This window comes from Mustelus asterias, chromosome 16, assembly GCF_964213995.1.
Source record: "Mustelus asterias chromosome 16, sMusAst1.hap1.1, whole genome shotgun sequence".
Classification (NCBI taxonomy): Eukaryota; Metazoa; Chordata; class Chondrichthyes; order Carcharhiniformes; family Triakidae; genus Mustelus; species Mustelus asterias.
In genome coordinates, this window is record NC_135816.1 from 89854884 (window position 1) to 89875387 (window position 20504).

At 43.7% G+C, this 20504-nt stretch overlaps 1 pseudogene; it reads left to right on the forward strand.

Moving 5' to 3' along the window:
• The window catches only part of LOC144505539 (NACHT, LRR and PYD domains-containing protein 3-like), a 36297-nt pseudogene extending 17183 nt beyond the window's left edge, over nucleotides 1–19114 (forward strand).
• The last annotated feature ends 1390 nt before the right edge of the window (nucleotides 19115–20504 follow it).

A 20504-nucleotide genomic window follows, 5' to 3' on the forward strand; every position in this document is an offset into this window, starting at 1 on the left:
ACCCAATAATTGTATTCAGAGGTCAAAACAACTGGGAAATCGCCTCACTGAGCAGATCCTTTGCATCTCATTCTCCGTGTTTATTGTTCACTCCACTCCTCAACGTACTCATTATTATTCTTTACAGGAAGTCACTGAGCTCACAGAGAAGGGAACCCAGTTGGATGGTTCCAAACTTCTCCTAAATCTGGTGATGGAGAAAGGACCTGGGGCTCGAAGGGTGATGTGGGAGTCCTTTGTGAAAATGCGCCATGGGGTCCTAAAGTTGGATGAAATACTGAAGGAAATTCAGGAACTTGGTACGATAAAATCTCACGGTGAATACAATTTCAGATTCAAACTCTGCAGATTTTATTATAACAATGCAAAATCTATATGATTTTAAACAGGTTTTGATCCATTTGATCATGTGAACATCACACAAAGTTTATCCGAATTGCCCAGTCATCTGAAAGGTAAGGTATGAAATTGAGATTTCAAACTGCTGATTTCACTTGTGCGAATCAGGTTTAAATGTTACCATTTAGAGACTGGGAATGTGAAACTCAAAGGCTCTTAACTCCAAACAATGCTAGTGCTTTCATTAATCCTCAAATATTCGCCATAGATTCAAGATACAATCCATGTGGCTTCTGTCATTTGGAATGTTGCATTATTTCACTGAATTCAGTAGATAGTAGCTATCACTCTGCAGTCCTGGTCAAGCCTCATGTAGTGTGAAACCCCATACACACTTGGCAGAATCCTGATACAATGTGCAACCATACACAAATCTTGCTGTAAGGGAGGCTGTCAGTGGCGGACTGGTATTTTGTGGGGCTAGCATTCACCTTCACTTCTGCCCATCCCGTTATGTAATGCCCCTTATAATGTTCTTCCTTCTCATAATTCCCATGATGAAAACCAAATTATTTCATGGGAAATAAACGTATTGTCAGTCAATATAATTCGCCACTAGCTATTAATATAGGATTTCAACTTAAATTGATATTGTGATGTTGCCTCGAATGTATACATTGCCCAGGAGATCAGAGAGAAACATTTACTGCAGTATTGCGAGAGGGAGATGAGTATAGCCTGAGTTGAACAGAACCCCTGTAAACCCCCCACATACCCAAACCCACATTGTCCCATCACACACCTAACCAAACCTGCCATTATTATGTAGCAACCACAGCAGGGAAAATGCACATAATCGGTTTGTGCAAACAGCCATGGGAAGATATTCAAGTGAAATCTTTTCAGTAATATTATCTGAGGGATATTCATTCATCAGAATATCAGAGTGATGTGCATCACTGCAACATGAACACCTCTAGCCTGACAACACACAGACTGTACACAAGTGACTGACAAGAACAGGTCCCAGTTGATGGAGCCTTTGCTGCAGTCTCACTGATATTTTCTGGAGTTTGCTATGAAATTAAATCAATTTATCGGCGCAATCTTTTGTGATGCTGAGTTTGTAAAATTTGAACAGCTGGTAACAGTCGGGATATAACAAAAGGACTACACCAAAACAACCTCCTGAGCCCGCTGATGCATATCCCCAGAGACTTGAGCAAAACTGAAATTGTGTGTCTGCTTTCACCCACAGATTTATACCACAGTCCAACTGTAGCTTAATGATTCATAAGTTATATTTAACACATTATCACCCTTGTTATGTAGCAGGCAAATTGCACGCAACAGGCTTCCACAGATAACCATGATTATATTTTCTGATCATACTGTTTCAGTAATATTACCTGTTTTGCCTTCATTGATCAGAATACCAGAGACATGAGCATTACTGCAGTATTAATATCTTAAAGCAGAGAACACTCACAGGCTTGACACATGCACTTGCTGTCAAGAACAGTCCCCAGTCAAAGAGCCAATTCCTTCCAAAGCTCACAATGTGGACACAGAATTGGAAGTAGCAAGAGGGTGATTGGATACAACCTTTCACCCATCTTCTGCCACTTAAACTGTCATAAAACACGCTGTAAATTTGTCACCATACTTTAAAAGCAGAAGCAAATAGGGAATCTGTCTCTCCAGAAAGGGACAGACGGTGGGGGGAGAGAGAGAGATAATGAAAAACAGAAGTTAGAGAGGTTGAAAGTGAGAGACACAGATGCTTCATTGTCCATAAGACATAGGTGCATAATTAGGCCACTCGGCCCATCGAGTCAGCTCTGCCATTCAATCATGGCTGATATTTTTCTCATCCCCATTCTCCTGCCTTTTCCCCATAACCCCTGGTCCGCTTATTAATAAAGATCCTATCTGTCGCTGTCTTAAAGACACTCCATGACCTGGCCTCCACAGCTTCTGCGGCAAAGAGTTCACATTTTCTTGCTGAAGAAATTCCTCATCTCTATTTTCAAGGATCGTCCCTTCAGCCTGAGGTTGTGCCCTCTGGTTCTAGTTTTTCCTACTAGCGGAAACATCCTCTCCATTTCCACTCTATCCAGGCCTCACAGTATCCTATAAGTTTCAATAAGATCTACCCTCATCCTTCTAACTCCCAACGAGTATAAAATACACTGTTAATTTGTCACCGTACTTTAAAAGCAGAAGTAAATGGGGAATCTGCCCCTCTAGAAAGGTAAGAAGTTTAACAACACCAGGTTAAAGTCCAACAGGTTTATTTGGTAGCAAAAGCCACACAAGCTTTCGGAGCTCTAAGCCCCTTGGGGCTTAGAGCTCCGAAAGCTTGTGTGGCTTTTGCTACCAAATAAACCTGTTGGACTTTAACCTGGTGTTGTTAAACTTCTTACTGTGTTTACCCCAGTCCAACGCCGGCATCTCCACATCACCTCTAGAAAGGGACAGACGGTGGGGGGAGTGATAATGGAAAACAGAAGCTAGAGAGGAAGAAAGTGACAGACACTTCATTGACCATAAGACGTAGGAGCAGAATTAGGCCACTCGGCCCATCGATAAATATTCTGGCCGGGAGGTTTGCTGGTGTCACATGGGAGGACTTAAACTAGTTTGGCAGAGGGGTGGGAACCAAAGCAAAGGTGAATTAGCTGAAGAGGACCAGAGAGTAGGGCCAGTAAGACTCCAAGCAGGCAGGGTGAGGTTGCAAATCAAAAGGGTCTGGTGGACTGCAGTGCATTTGTTTCAATGCAAGAAGTGTAACAGGTCAGGCAGATGAACTTAGATCTTGGATTAGTACTAGGAACTGTGATGTTGTTGCCATTACAGAGACTTGATTAAGGGAAGGACAGGATTGGCAGCTTAACATTCCAGGATACAGTTGTTTCCAGCAGGATAGAGGGGTATGTAAAAGGGGTGGGGGAGTTGCGCTACTGGTTAAGGAGAATATCACAGCTGTACTGTGGGAGGACACGTCTGAGGGCTCATACGGCGAGGCAATATGGATAGAGCTCAGGAATAGCAAGGGTGTAGTCACAATGTTGGGCGTTTACTATCGACCACCCAACTGCCAGCGGGCGATAGAGGAACAGATTTTGGCAAGGTGTAAAAGTAACAGGGTTTGTTATGGTTGGAGATTTTAAATTCCCCTATATTGACTGGGGCTCACTTAGTGCTCGGGGCATGGATGGGGCAAAATTTGTAAGGAGCATCCAGGAGGGCGTCTTGAAACAGTATGTAGATAGTCCAACTAGGGAAGGGGCTATACTGGACCTGGTATTGGGGAATGAGCCTGGCCAGGTGGCTGATGTTTCAGTAGGGGAGCAGTTCGGCAACAGTGACCACAATTCAGTAAGCTTTAAGGTACTGATGGATAAAGATAAGTGTAGTCCTCAAGTTATGGTGCTGAATTAGGGGAAAGCTAATTACAACAATATTAGGCAGGAACTGAAGAATGTAGATTGGGGGCATATATTTGAGGGCAAATCAACATCTGGCTTTCACGTGTAAGTTGATAGGGATTCAGGACCGGCACATTCCTGTAAAGATGAAGGATAAGTATAGTGAGTTTTGGAAACTGGATAACGAGAGAGATTGTCAGCCTAGTCAAAGAGAAAAAGGAAGCATTTGTCAAAGTTAGGAGGCTGGGGGCATACAAAGCAAGTGTGAAATACAAGGAAAGTAGAAAGAAACGTAAGCAAGGAGTAAGGAGGGCTAAAAGGGGTCACAAAAGAGCATTGGCCAGCAGGATTAAGGAAAATCCCAAGGCTTTTTATACATACATAAAGAGTATGAGGGTAGCCAGGGAGAGGGTTGGCACACTCGAGGACAAGGCAGGGAATCTATGCGTGGAGCCAGAGGAAATGGGCGAGGTATTAAGTAAGTACTTTGCATCAGTTTTCACCAAAGAGAGGGACTTGGTGGATGAGGAGTCTGTGGAAGGGTGTGTAGATAGTTTGAGTCATGCTGAGATCAAAAAGGAGGTATTGGGGTTCTTGAGAAACATTAAGGTCCCCAGGGACTGATGGGATATACCCTAGAATGCTGAAGAGAAGTAAAGGAGGAAGTTGCTGGGGCATTGAGAGAGAAATCTTTGTATTCTCGCTGGCTACAGGGGAGGTCCCAGAGGATTGGAGAATAGCCAATATTGGTCCTTTGTTTAAGAAGGGTAGCAAGAATAATCCAGGTAATTAATTACAGGCCTTACATCAGTTTTAGGGAAATTATTGGAGAGGATTCTTCGAAACAGGATTTATTCCCACTTGGAAATAAGTGGACGTATTAGTGAAAGGCAACATGGTTTTGTGAAGGGGAGGTCGTGTCTCACAAACTTGATCGAGTTTTTCAAGGAAGTAACGAAGGTGATTGAGGGTTGGGCAGTGGATGTTGTCTACGTGGACTTCAGTCAGGCCTTTGACAATGTCCCTAATGGCAGACTGGTGCAGAAGGTGAAGTCGCATGGGATCAGAGGTGAGCAGGCAAGGTGGATACAAAACTGGCTCGGTCAAAAAAGACAGAGGGTAGCAGTGGAAGGGTGCATTTCTGAATGGAGGGCTGTGACAAGTGGCATTCCTCAGGGATCAGTATTGGGACCTTTCCTGTTTGTAATATATTTAAATGATTTGGAGGAAAATGTAACTGGTTTGATTAGTAAGTTTGTGGACGACACAAAGGTTGATGGTCTTGCGGATAGTGATGAGGACCATCAGAGGAAACAGCAGGATATAGATTGGTTAGAGGCTTGGGCGGAGAGATGGCAGATGGAGTTTAATCCGGACAAATGTGAGGTAATGCATTTTGGAAGGTCTAATACAGATAGGAAATATACGGTGAATGGCAGAACCCTTCGGAGTATTGATAGGCAAAGGGATCTGGGTGTACAGGTACACAGGTCACTGAAAGTCACAATGCAGGTGGAGAAGGAAGGCATATTGGCATGCTTGCCTTCTTCGGTCGGGACATTGAGTTTAAAAATTGGCAAGTCATGTTGCAGCTTTATAGAACCTTAGTTATGCCGCACTTCATATATAGTGTTCAATTCTGGTCGCCACTCTACCAGAAGGATGTGGAGACTTTGGAGAGGGTACAGAAGATTTAACAAGATGTTGCCTAGCATGGCGGACATTAGCTATGAGGAGAGGTTGGAGAAACTTGGTTTGTTCTCACTGCAACGATGGAGGTTGAGGGGCGACCTGATTGAATTCTACAAGATTATGAGGGGCATGGTCAGAGTGGATGGTCAGAAGCTTTTCCCCAGGGTGGAAGAGTCAATTACTAGGGGACAAGGTTTCAGGTGCGAGGGGCAAGGTTTAAAGGAGATGTACGAAGCAGAATTTTTACACAGAGGGTGGTGGGTGCCTGGAACCCGCTGCCGGGAGAAGGTAGTGGAATCGGAAATGGTAGTGAGTTTCAAGGAGCGTCTTGACAATACATGAATAGGATTGGAATAGAGGAATATGATCCCCGGAAGGATAGGGAGTTTTAGTTAAGTCGGGCAGCATGGTCGGTGCAGGCTTGGAAGGCCAAAGGGCCTGTTCCTGTGCTGTAGTTTTCTTTGTTCTTTGAGTACAGACCCAAAGTCCTCAACCGTTCCTCATACGACAAGCTCTTAATTTCTTGTGAACCTCCTCTGGACTCTTTCCAAGGCCAGCACATCCTTCTTTAAATCGGGGGCCTAAAACTGCTCACAATACTGCAAATGGGGTCTGACCAGAGCATCAGAAGTACATCCCTGCTCTTGTATTCTCGTTCTCTCGAGAATCAGCGCACAAAAATATGCTTCCTGAAATATTTGCAAGTTTAGGGGAAAAGCACAGAGACTGTGGCTAATTGGTTAGTTCTTTCAAAGAGGCAGGGGGCCTGAATGACCTATGTTGTAAGATAAAAGTTTTAAGTTTATTTATCACTGTCACAAGTAGGTTTACATTCACACTGCAATGAAGTAACTGAAAATCCCATCTGACACCTGTTTGGGTACACTGAGGGAGAATTTAGCATGGCCAATGCATCTAACCAGTACGTCTTTAGAACAGTGGGAGGAAACCGGAATCCCCGGAGGAAACCCATGTAGAATCTCCATAGACAGCGACCCAAGCCGGAATCAATCCCAGGTCCCTGGCGCTGAGACAGCAGTGCTAACAACTATGCTGCCACCACCACTTGCCCCTGTGCCAAGATTTGGCATATATCAGATGTTGTGGTTTTTAAGGTTACATGCCAATGGAACAAATTATTAAATCTGTTTTATATTCAGGTTAATCCTTTTATACTCGCAGTTTAGTGCAATACCATTTGACAGCTGCAATTGGCATTCTAAAAGATAGCCAAATGAGCCATTTGTAAAGCAAGGATTGGCAAAAATGCTTTGATTTGATTGCGGTTCTTCAAATTCAGTGGAAATAATAGTGCCATTTACTGTGATCACCAGTAATAATATATATTTCCTGACAATGATATGCATTCTTCATTGGGATGAGGGCATGAAACTTTGGTACGTATGACACTGATCGGCACTATAGCTGGATCTGCAATATATTGTACTCCCAGTTCATGCCGGGCGCTGTATGGAGAATACTGAATATCCAATTAGCAAGGTCTCTATTTTACATATGCGTCGGTAGTTCCCAGTATGAGATGACTTTTAAAACTGACTCCTTGTTTTCCCTTTGGAAGATGAAACGTTTGTTTCTGAGAGTCTTTTCGGAGTGCATTTAAACTAATCTAAATGTTGTGTACAATGCGGTGCTACATATTTTCAACATCTAAGGCACAATTTGTCAAAACAGCTTCAGCCAAAAAAATAAACAGATCAGTCCTGACAAATAGCAGCTTTGAGGTACTTTTGCACACATTGGGACAGCCAAAACATGCTTCCCTTCTTGTCACTAAATTTGTGGAGAGCAGGAAACAAATCAAAATAATTTCTCGAACTGAACACTGGCTGATTCCCCAATTCATTTCCCTACTCCATTTCCCCCCACTTTTCTGTCCCACCCCCTTGGCACTGCCCTGGCACATGGTGCGCCAACTTGGGACTACTGGTTTGCCAGGTTGGCACTGAGATGGACACTAACCAGCCATGTCCCTGACCACCCAGGGTCCTCAACAGTCTCCGAGCTCCGCAGCATTGGCATCATGCTTGGTCTCTGTTAGTGGATACCAGCAGTGATTCTCGCCAGCTGTCCTCGAGAGTCGGAAGATCCCCAAAGTTGGGAGAATCCGGCCTCTAATGGACCTGGTTCAAGCAAGAGTGCAGGAGGATGTGCCAGGAACAGCATGAGGCTACATCTAAAGATAAAGTGGCAACTCTGGTGAAGCTACAACACAGGACTATTTGCACACTGAACAGCCGAAGCAGCAAGTGTTAGACTTAAGCAGTTCTCCAACCAACAGATTGGATTTCTGCAGTATTGCTAACTTTATTGGAAACTTAATTTGCAAGTTTTAAGTTTTACACACATTTCTATTGAAGTTGCAAATTAAATCTCTCAATATATTTCTCAATATTGAAGTGGTCTTGAAAATTTGTTCTTAATTCAATATGTGTGAACACTTTTTATTGAAATTGAAGATGTTCAACAGAAACACAAGTAGACACTCCGGGTACAAACTGAAACACTGAAAATGAGCACCGTCCCAGCGAAGGAGAAGGTTAAGATTTTCAAGTTGGTTGATCGATACGCTGAGCTAATGGTGATTTCTACTGTTCGAGACCGGATATTTGTGGAACAAGAACTGCTTGCAAGAGGCCGAGAGCATGAAGAGTGGAGAGAGAAACACCTCCGGAGAGAACTGCAAAAAAATCCGAACTGATCAGTTGTTCCAGAGCAGCTTTTCCCAGAGGCATAGTTCACTCTCTATAAGATTAGGAGATTTTTCTGCCAATCCAAATCTGTGAATTCAGCAGCAGTGAGTGGAGTTCCAGGGATTGGAAAATCAACAATGGTACAAAAGATTGTTTATGACGGGGCCACTAGGAAAATATACCCACACTTTCAATTTGTTTTCAGTTTTAAATTCCGGGATTTAAACACAATTAACTGCAGAATAAATCTGAGGAACCTGATACTGGATCAGTATCCTTACTTTAGGAATGTTCTAGTAAAGCTTTGGAAGAAGCCAGAGGGATTGTTGTTTATATTCGATGGTTTGGATGAATTCAAGAGTAGGATTGATGTTGCTGACAATCGGAGAAATACAGAACCTCAGTCCATGTGTACAGATCCTGAATACTGGTGTGACGTGTCTGATATTGTGTTCAGTTTAATACAGCACAAGCTGCTCCCAGAATGTTCAGTGCTCGTGACCACCCGCCCCACTGCATTACATTTATTGGAAAAGACTGAGATCAGTGTTTGGACTGAAATCCTGGGATTTGTTGGTGATGAACAGAAGCAATATTTCAACAAGTTTTTTGATGATCAGGCAGTTGCAGCAGCTGTTTTCAAACATATGGAGGAGAATGAGATCCTGTACACCATGTGCTACAACCCTTCCTACTGCTGGATCCTCGGTCTGTCACTAGGTCCCTTCTTAACACACACAGATAAGAAACAACAGCAAATTCCCAAGACTATCACCCAACTGTATTCCTATTTTATTTACAACATTCTGAAAAACCATAACCGAGAGATTGAATGCCCCCGTGATGTGTTCCTCAAGCTTGGTGAGATGGCCTTCACAGGAGTCTCTGAGAGGAAGTGTGCGTTTAGAAATGGAGATTTGATCAGGAGCGATCTGCACCCTTCCCAGTTCCTGTCTGGGTTGCTGATGGAGCTTCTAGAGAGAGATGATTCTGCCCAGAGTGTTGTTTACACATTCCCACACCTCGCCATCCAAGAGTTTGTTGCTGCTCTTGCACAATTCCTGACACCAGATCCCAGAGACATCCAGAAACTCCCCAGTGAAGCCCACAACAAGAAAGATGGACAATTTGCAATATTTCTCCGTTTTGTTGCTGGTCTCTCCTCGCCACAGTCAGCTCAGCCCCTGGAGGCGTTTCTGGGTCCATTTTTTATCAAACAACAGACAGAGTGATTGACTGGGTGAAGGAAACCGTGAAAGGACAGATTGCAAACACAAACAGTGAAGCATGTCAAAGTGATTTCATGACCACATTTCACTCCCTGTTTGAGTCTCAGAATAAAGCACTGGCTCAAGCCACGGTGGGATCTGTGAAAACACTTGCATTTTCTGAATTACGACTGACCCCGATTGACTGTGTGGTCCTGTGCCATATCATTGAATTCTGTGATACAGTGAAACATCTTGATTTATTTGCCTGCTACGTTCAGTCTGAAGGACTCCAGCGGCTGGTACCTGTTCTGCACAAATGCCAGGAGTTGAGGTAACTGATTGTTTGGACCAGTAGCTGGTATTCTAGTTGTTGAGGAACCATTTATGTTGTTATTAATGAAAACCATACCTTCCAGTTCATGAAAAGAGAGGCAAAGCCAGAAAAACTTCACAAAATGAGAAGGCTAGAAGGTTTGAATTATAAGGAGAGGCTGGGATTTGTTTTCCTTGGATCGTAGGTGGATGAGGGGTGACCTTATAGAGGTTTATAAAGTCATGAGGAGCATAGATAAGGTGATGCCAAGGCCTTTCTCCCAGGGTAGGGGAATCCAAAACTAGAGGGCATAGGTTTAAGGTGAGAAGGGAAAGATTTAAAGGGGACCTGAGGGGCAATATTTTCACACACACTGTGGTGTGCATACGAAAATGAGCTGCCAGAAGAAGTGGTAGAGGTGGGTACAATTACCACATTTAAAAGATATTTGAACAGGTACGTGGGTGGGAGGGATATGCGCCAACTGCAGGCAAATTGGACTACTTCAGTTTAGAAAACCTGGTTTGCAGGGATGAGTTGGGCTGAAGAGCCTGTTTCCGTGCTGTTAGCTCTCAATCCATGATATACATAAAATCTCTGAAATGGGAAATAAGAATGATTTTGTTGCTAACAAGTTGTTGGTTTAATTATTTGGTGGCTCTAAGTATTTGACTCTGGGATTGAGATGAAAATTAAACTTATCAATTTCCAAGAACAGAATAGAGATATTTTAAACATATTAAAGTACTGAAAAAGAAAATACCAGTACAGATAAATAATATATTAATAACTGAAGATATTAAATGTAAATTGCACAGATCTCTGGGAAAAATATTCCTATATATGATCACAATTAACCAAATGGTTTCCACAAGGAAAGGTGAAATATCTTTTTCATTAAAATTTCTTCCAATTCTGCTCATTGAGGAAACCTGCGACTGTTTTAAGGCTTAAATCCCAAGTTATCCATTTATACTGAGAATGGACACAAGCTGGATTTTTGGGATGGATTTCCAAGAAACTGACAGTTTTACTAGAGACTGTCCAGTGTGCAAGAACCAGTGAATGGCAGCGATGTACAACAGCATTTTCCAATGATGCACTATGTGAGGATCTCCTGGGAGTAGGAATCTCCCAGAAATTCCTTTAAAATATAACAATTTTACCTGCAATAAATGTGGAGCTTGTTTAATAGGGAATAAACTGGGAGACACAACTTTTCTATAAACTAGGAGAACAGGAACATTTGAACTTTGACAGAATAAACCACATGAACCTAAATGAGTTCATATTTCATTTCGCCCATCTGCATTCCCACCCCCGCTGGCTCTGAGTGAACAGGAAACCAGACTCCATGCCAATTATTTACATAACTCTTTGAAAATCAGTTCAGTTTCCCATTGATTTCTGACTTGAAAATAAACTTCTGTTTCTTGCTTTGTGGTGAAAATTTGGTCCATTGTAATGTATTTCTCATTCTGTATGTTTAGACTGATTCTTAATAATCTAGGAGATTCAGGAGTGAAACTACTCTCTGCACCTCTGAGGAAGCCAGACTGTAAAATTCAGAAACTGAAGTAAGTACGAGATTGTGTTTATCATAACTAGTCGTCTGACACTGCAAATTATTATTCTCAGGAATAGTGTCATCAACACTCGATTATGAGGATTGGTCATGTTAATTGGTAATTGATATTAAAGTGTGGGTGAAAATGGATATGGGTTCGGATGCAAAACAGGCAAAATCAAATTTGCTATTGGCTTTAGAATCACCTGATATTGAACTCTGTTGAACTGGAATCTTTATCACAGGCAACCAGTGCAGCAGCATCTATTCTACAACCCCGTCCGTGTCCAGACCCCCACTACCGAGTTTTCTCCAGATCTCCATTGATTTTCTCTCTCTTTGATTTCCAGGCTGGGTTATAACACTATCACAGATTCTTGTATTGAGGATCTCGCCTTCACTCTCTCGGTAAACCGATCTCTGACAAATCTGGACTTGGGTAATAATAAACTGGGAGATTCAGGAGTTAAACTGCTATCAGCGACTCTGAAGAATCCAGACTGTAAAATACAAGAATTGAGGTCGGTACCAGACAGCATTGGATTATGTTTATAATACTTGGGTGTCCTGCACACTGTTGTTATCAGTACCAGTTATATGCCATTAATAAACGCTGCACATTCTCATTGATATCAGGAGCAGTGTTATAAGTTAATATCGTGTATTTACTCTGATTCCTGGTGAAACTCACAAATGACATCAGGTGTCATTTGATGGACTGTGGCATTAAGGGACCCTGGCAAAATTGAAGTTAAAAGGAATCGGGGCAAAATCTCTACAGGTTGCAGTCATATCTAGTACAAAGGAAGATGATTTTTTTGTTGTTGAAGGTCAATCATCTCAGTCCCACGACATGGCTGCAGGAATTCCTCAGATTGCTGTCCCAGGCTAAACCATCTTCAGCTGCTTCACCATGATCTTCCTTCCATCACCAGATCAAAAGTGGGAATGTTTGCTGATGGTTGCACAATGTCCAGCACCATTCAAAATACTCGTTGAAATTCTGTGTGCTGCACTGGCCTCCATATTTAAGCAATTATATTGCATTGGAGATAGTACAGCAAAGTTTCACTGAATTGGCCTCTGTGATGAGGGGATTACCATGAAATGAAAGCATGAGAGAAGTAGGCTAATATTCTCTGGAGTTCAATAGATTGAGAAATGGTGTGAAATTTTCCCCAAAAATTCTATGTGCTATAACAGCGTGAAAGTGGGAGAACTGTGCAGTCCTTTGGAACTGCAGTTTTCCAGCACTCTGTCAATTTCCATTTTTTTTGACAGCTGGGAGTATTTCACTGGTGGACTTGTGATCACTGACCCTGATCTGATAGTGAGCCAGGGGACCTCTTCCCACCCACCCCAATGGACAAGGAACCCCCTTCCCCCATCGTCGGCGCCATTGTCACCTCCCCACACCAACATGGGTCACCGCCATCAGGATCCTCCCAATGAATCCTCTGGTGGACGTCGACCATGCAGCCCCCGTCATGACCCCCTCCAAGGCGTGTGTGTCCCGGGCCATCCCTTCTTGCTGCACTCACCCCCTACGCCCCACCCACCCTGGCATAAGCCCCCCCCCTTGTCATTGTGCTATTCCCCAATCAGAGACCCACTCCCACTTGGGGCCCATCTCCTTGGCACTGCCCTGGTCCATGGGTACCATGGCATACATGGTACTCAGTTGGAGCTTGCCAGGATACCAGGTGGGCACTGCCAGTGTGATATTGCCTGATGAGCATTGTCCGAACATGCCACAACCACCGGGGGCTTCAGTGGCCCCCGATCCCTCCTGTGTGACCGTGGCGTCTTGTCTCCAATTATTCAGAGCAGTAGTGATTCTTCATTTAAATAGGCTTTGAATGCTTTGTCGGCAGAAAGCCTTTCTCGCCAGTCGAAAGGGGTCAGGAGGATAGCCCAGCATTTTTGGGCTCCCACACTATCTTCCCAGCTCTCGTGGCAAGCAAGTAAGATCATGCCAAGGATCTCTTTGATCATAGCCTAATGTCAGTTTTTGGAAAAATGCTAAAATCTTTTGTTGAGGAAGTCTTAATGCACTTAGAAAAGAATAGTATGTTTAGAACAAGTCAACATTGTTTTACTGAGGAGAAATGCTGTTTGAGAAATATATTAAGAGTTTTCTGAGGATGTAACTAGTAGGGTAAGTAAAGAGAAACCAGTAAATGTAGTGCACCTGCATTTCCAACAGGTTAATAGACAAGATAATGGCTCATGGAGCTGGGGTAGTATTTTAATATGGGTAGAGGATTGATTAGTAGATAGAAAGCAACAGTTGGCATAAATGCTGCATTTTCAAGTTGATCGGCAGTGAATTGTGGAGTGCCGCGAGGATAAGTGTTGCGACCCAACTATTTACAATCGATGGACGGAATTCTCCCCAAACAAATTCTAAGTGTTGCATTCGTGGTAAAACTGGCATGATCACGCTGTTTTTTTCTGTCGGAGTTCACACTCTTTGCACTGCAGAGGCCACCATCTTGAATATCATTAGATTTCAGGGGCCATCCGGGAGGCTGAAACCAGCGGGCCTCTGCACATGCGCAGTGGTCCCGAACTATCAGCCTCCTGTTTCCTGGCCAGCCCCGATACACTCCCACCTCCCCTCAGCGGTAGACTCCCCCACCCAGATCACCAGCCCCTCCCGATCGCTAGCCTCTTTCCTGCCCTGACCAATCCCTCTTCAGAGTAGCAGTGGGACCCCCCCACCTTCTCTGATTGCCCCGCCCCATGGCACTGCCTGATGCCCAGTGGGAAGTGCCAAGGTGCCCTTGGGCATGGGTATTTAGCCCTTGGGGCAGTGCCAGCGGGAACAGGCTCGCACTGCTGGGGTGTCTGATTTCCCCCCTCTTCACTCCAGCGGGCTTGTCTCAATAGTTCCCCGAAAGTGGGCACCTACTGTAAACCCTGCTATTGTCAAACACTCTGGCGGGGTGGAAGAGGCTAGCTGGCCCGAACAATCCAGTTCCGGGCCTGCTAATTACATCTAAATTATATTAAAATAACTTTCCTGTCTTCCTGCCGGGTTCCAGTGCAGTTCTGTCGGCACCAGAAATTCGGCGATGGGAGATGCATTCCTGCCACAAGTGCATGTGCAGGATTCAGCTGTGAGATTCTCCCATCCCGCTGTGCTAGAAAATTAGCACAATGGGGTGGAAAAGTCGCTCCCTATATTAATGACTTAGATGATGAGACAGAGGGTAATATGTCAAATTTGCTGATGGTACCAAGCTAGGTCGGAAGGTCAGCTGTGGGGAGGATACAGAGAGGTTACAAAGATATAGGTTACCTGAGTAGACAACAAGATGTCAGATGAAGTAGAATGTAGGGATTTGTAAAGTTATTAACTCGGATTGGAAGAATAGAAAAGCAGACTTTTGTTGAAAAGTACGTGAAATTTGTAATTGTTGATGCTCAGAGAGACATCGGTGTGTTTGTACAAGACAAAACAAATATAGCATGCAGGTGTCATGTAATTTGGAAGGCAAATGTTATGTTGGCCTTTATTGGCAAGGGGATTGGAGGACAGGAACACAGATATTGCCTTGTTTCAGTTGTACATGGTTTAGGTGAGAACACATCTGGAATACTATGTGCAGTTTTAGTCTCCACATTAAAGAGAGAATCTACATCAATTGGAAGAAGTACGAAAAGTTTCACTCAATTAGTCCTTGGGATGAGGGTTTTCTTTTCTGATGAAAGGCTAAATTGAGCTGATGTTTCCCTGAGTCTGGAAGAATGGGAGCCAATCTGGGGGGCATGGTAGCACAGTGGTTAACACTGCTGCTTCACAGCTCCAGGAACCTGGGTTCGATTCCCAGCTTGGGTCACTGTCTGTGCGGAGTTTGCACATTCTCCTCGTGTCTCTGTGAGTTTCCTCTGGGCGCTCCGGTTTCCTCCCACAGTCCAAAGATGTACGGGTTAGGTTGATTGGCCATGCTAAAGTTGCCCCTTAGTGTCCTGAGATGCGTAGGTTAGAGGGATTAGCGGGTAAATGTATAGTGGTAGGGCCTGGGTGGGATTGTGGTCGGTGCAGACTCGATGGGCCCAATGGCCTCTTTCTGCACTGTAGGATTTCGATGAGATAATTGAAAGCTACAAAATTCTGAGGGGGTTTGATAGGGTGGACACTGAGCAAGTTTCTGCTGGATGGGAGTCCAAAACACAGGAGGCAGAGTCTTAGGAAAATGGACCAATCGTTACTTCTGAGATGATGAGAAATTACTTCCCTCTAAAGATTGTGAATCTTTGGATCTTTATCACAGATGGTCTGGATACTCCATCGTTGAGTACAAGAAAGGCTGGAATAGTCAGATTATTGGTGTCTCAGAAAATTAGTGTGGGAAAGTGGAGTGGAAGCCTAAGATCAGTCGTGATCACATTGCGTGGCAGAGCAGGCTCAACGGGGGCCTGTGAGGCTTAATAGGCTCGACATGGGAGACTGTTTCTGCTGGTCAGGGAATATAAAACATGGGCACAGCTTCACAATAAAGGGCCAATCGTTTAGGACTCGGATAAGGAGAAATTATTTAAACGTTTGGGATCTGTTGAACTCTCCACCCCAGAGTTTTGTGGGTACTCCAAGGATGAGTACATTAAAGCCTGGGACTTTTGATCTCTTTTCAGGGAAATATATTTATGGAGTGGGCAGAAATGGGGAGTGTTACGATTCCAATTGGTGTTGTAACTGGACAGGAAGATACCAGAAGATCATGAGTTATTTTTATGTTTTGTTTCATCAAATATGGGGGAAATGGTATCACAGGACTGTTAATTAGTTTTTAACAACAAAAGGAAATATTTATTAAGCATAAAAGATTATAATACCATACTCCTCTACTTCTTTAGTTTATCACTTACAGATTTAAGATTAATATGGATATAAAATGCATTTAAAGCTACAAACATCTCATCAGCACATGTAGTCAATATTTGCGGATTTCTTCCCTGAAATCCATTCCCCCTCTTCGCCCCTGCTCGATGGCTGCTATACGATAGGGTCTAAACTTTACTCTGAGATGGGCTTTAAAACCTTCTCTTGTAAGAAAACGTTCACTTAGCGATCCACATTCCAAAATCCAGTCGGTGTTTCTGGAAGGACCCGGTGATCAGAGTTTCCGCTCCACTTTTAGCAGTGAATCTGTGCCAGGATTTGAAGTGGAGATGCCGACGTTGGACTGGGGTAAGCACAGTAAGAAGTCTCTCAGCACCAGGTTAAAGTCCAACAGGTTTATTTGACAGCACAAGCTTTCAGAGCACTGCCCCTTCATCAGGTGAGTGGGAGTTGTGTTCACAAACAGGGCATATATAGACACAAACTCAATTTACAAGATAATAGTTGGAATGTGAGTCTTGTCTGCTTTCTTACATCTTTGTAGAAACTGGATGTCTGTGTCGATATGCGCGATCTTCTTGGAGATTCTCTCCACTTGGAGCCGGCAGTTTGCTTGGAGAGGATCTCATACTTTTCAGGGTTAAACTCCCATTTGCCACTGTTCTGCCCATCCGACCAACCTGTCTATATTGTCCTGTAGTCGTAAGCTTTTCCTCCTCGTTATTTACCACACCACCAATTTTCGCGTAATCTGCGAATTTACTAATTATATCCCCCACATATACATCTAGATCATTAATGTACACTACAAATAGCAAGGGTCCCAGCACTGATCCCTGAGGTATACGACTTGACACCGACTTCCAGTCACAAAAACAAACTTCAAACCATTACCCTTTGCCTCTAGCCACTGAGCCAATTATAGATCCAAATTGCCCTGGATCCCATGGGTAATGTCCTAGGCACAACCATCTTCAGCTGTTTCACCAATGACATTTTCTCCATGAAATCAGAAGTGGGAATGTTCACTGATGACTGCACAATTTTTAGCGCCATTTGTGACTCCTCACATGCTGAAGCAGTCCATGTCCATATGCAGCGACATCTGGACAATATTCACATTTCCAGTGGCAAGTGACATTCCAGCTACACCATTGCCAGACAATGAGCATCTCCAACAACATCGCCCATGGGGCGGGATGGTGGCACAGTGGTTAGCACTGCTGCCTCACAGCGTCAGGGACCTGGGTTTGATTCTGGGCTTGGATGTCTGTGTGGAGATTGTATATTCTCCCCGTGTCTGCGTGGGTTTCCTCCGGATGCTCTGGCCTGGTTCATTACCCAGTACCAAATCCAATGTGACCTCGCCTCTTGTTGGCCTATCTACATAGTGTGTCAGGAAACCCTCCTGCACACATTGGACAAAAACTAACCCATCTACAGTACTCCAACTATAGCTTTTCCAGTCAATATTTGCAAAGTTAAAGTCCCCCATAACAACTACCCTTTTTACTTCCGCTCCTACCAGAATCATCTATGCAATCCTTTCCTCTACATCTCTGGAACTTTTTGGAGGCCTATAGAAAACTCCCAACAGGGTGACCTCTCCTTTTCTGTTTCTAACCTCAGCCCATACTACCTCAGTAGATGAGTCCTCATCAAATGTCCTTTCTGCCACCGTAATACTGTCCTTGACTAACAATGCCACACCTCCCTCTCTTTTACCACCTTCCCTGACCTTACTGAAACATCTTAACCCCAGAACCTGCAACAACCATTCCTGTCCCTGCTCTATCCATGTCTCCAAAATGGCCACAATATCGAAGTCCCAGGTACCAACCCATGCTGCAAGTTCACCCACCTTATTCCGGATGCTCCTGGCGTTGAAGTAGACAGTAGTCTTACCAGTCAGCTCTCCCTCCCTTGTGGCCTACACTGCTGCAGCAAAGAAAAAAATAAACAAAAAGCACCTCTTTCCACTCTGCACTGAATTCCCACTGTGTTCCAAATCCCCGATGCCCACACTCTGGCTGTGTCTCATTCAGGATGTCTCATTCTCATTTCCCCCCAATTCTAATGAAAGCTCATTTAACTGAAACATTGACTTTCTCCCTTCACAGATATTGGCTGTGTTTTTCCAGCTTTTTTTACATTTCAGATTTGCAACTTTAATAGTAGTTTTGCCTTCCGCGGAAATGAATGATCTCTCATTGATCCTGTTCTTAAAAACACTGGGGATTTACCCTGATTCGTGTAACTTATCTCCCTCCAATCCCCAGGCTGGATAATAACGCTATCACAGATTCTCGTATCATGGATTTCAACTCCGCTCTCAATACAAACCAGTCACTGACTGCTCTGATCCTGGGCCATAATAAACTGGGAGATTCAGGAGTGAAACAACTGTCTGCTTGTCTGAGGAATCCAGACTGTAAAATACAGGAACTGGAGTAAGTACCAAACTGTGTGGAATTATGTTTATAATCGCTGGATATCTGACACTGTAACAGTGTTATCAATAAACACTGTGATATTACTCCTATGACTCTTATTTACTCTGTTACTGTTATTTCTCTTTCTGGATTCCAGTCTTGGAAAGAATGACCTTACCGATTCTTGTAGTGAGGATCTCGCCTCTGCTCTCAGTACCAGCCACTCGCTGATGTTTCTGAACCTGCAATCAAACGCCTTCACAGATCAATCTGTCCCCGCACTCCCTCGCCTCATTGAGGTCTGCCGTAGCCTGCAGCGAATCATGTGAGTATGTTAAATTTTAATTTAATATTTAAAATAGAAAAGGGATTCAGTTGCAGTTATAGTTATTATTTGTGTTTCTAAAATATTAGTTTCAATCTCCCTGTATTTTACACTGCTCTTCAATCTGTTTATTCAATTTATTTCCTCTTTGTTCTGTTTCAGGCTGTGGGACATTCAGTTCAGTCAAAATGGAAAGAGACAATTGGAGTCGCTGCAGGGACTCCGAGTGCACATGACAGTGTAAACATTTCAATTTATAATTGAAGATGTCTGAAGATTGGAGGGTGGGAAATGATGTGCCTTTGTTTAAAAAGGGCTGCAGGGAAAAGCCTGGGAACTACAGGCTGGTGAGCCTCACACCTGTGGTGGGTAAGTTGTTGGAAGGTATTTTGAGAGACAGGATCTACAGGCATTTTGAGACGCAAGGACTGATTAGGGACAGTCAGCATGGCTTTGTGAGTGGAAAATCATGTCTCTCAAATTTGGTTGAGTTTTTTTGAAGGCTCCGGAGGATGCCCTCATAAGAACAGGATAACCTCACGATGCTCCACTTCTCCAGCTTTCACCCAAAACACGTTAAAGAAGCCATCCCCTCCGGACAAGCCCTCCGTATACACAGGATCTGCTCGGATGAGGAGGATCGCAACAGACACCTCCAGACGTCTGGAGGTGTCTGTTGCGATCCTCCTCATCCGAGCAGATCCTGTGTATACGGAGGGCTTGTCCGTAGGGGATGGTTTCTTTAACGTGTTTAGGGTGGATTTTGGGTTCATGTCACACTATTTGTAATCCCCACAGCATGCCTGGACCTGCAGAGTTTCACTGGCTGTTCTGTCTGGAGACAATACACATCTTTTTAGTCTGTCTTGATGCTCTCTCCACTCACATTGTTTGTATCTTTAAGACTTGATTAGCTGTAAGTATTCGCATTCCAACCAGTATTCATGTAAGTTGAGTCTGTGTCTTTATATGCCCTGTTTGTGAACATAATTCCCACTCACCTGAAGAAGGGGCTTGGAACTCCGAAAGCTTGTGTGGCTTTTGCTACCAAATAAACCTGTTGGACTTAAACCTGGTGTTGTTAAACTTCTTACTTGATGACCGAAACCAGAGGGTGGTTGTAGAGGGTTGTTTTCCAAACTGGAGGCCTGTGACCAACAGTGTGCCTCAAGAATCAGTGCTGGCTCCACTGTTATTTGTCATTTATATTAGTGATTTGGATGAGAATATAGGAGGCATGGTTAGTAATTTTGCAGATGACACCAAGATTGGTGGCATAGTGGACAATGAAGAAGGTTATCTCGGATTGCAACGGGATCTTGATCAATTGGGCCAGTGGGCTGACAAATGGCAGATGGGAGTTTAATTTAGATAAATATGAGGTGATTTTGGTAGATTGAACCAGGGCAGGACTTCTCAGTTAATGGTAGGGCATTGGGGAGAGTTACAGAACAAAGAGATCTTGGGGTACAGGTTCATAGCTCCTTGAAAATGGAGTCACAGGTGGACAGAGTGGTGAAGAAGGCATTCAGCATGCTTGGTTTCATTGGTCAGAACATTGAATACAGGAGTTGGGACGTCTTGTTGAAGTTGTACAAGACATTGGTAAGGCCACACTTGGAATACTGTGTACA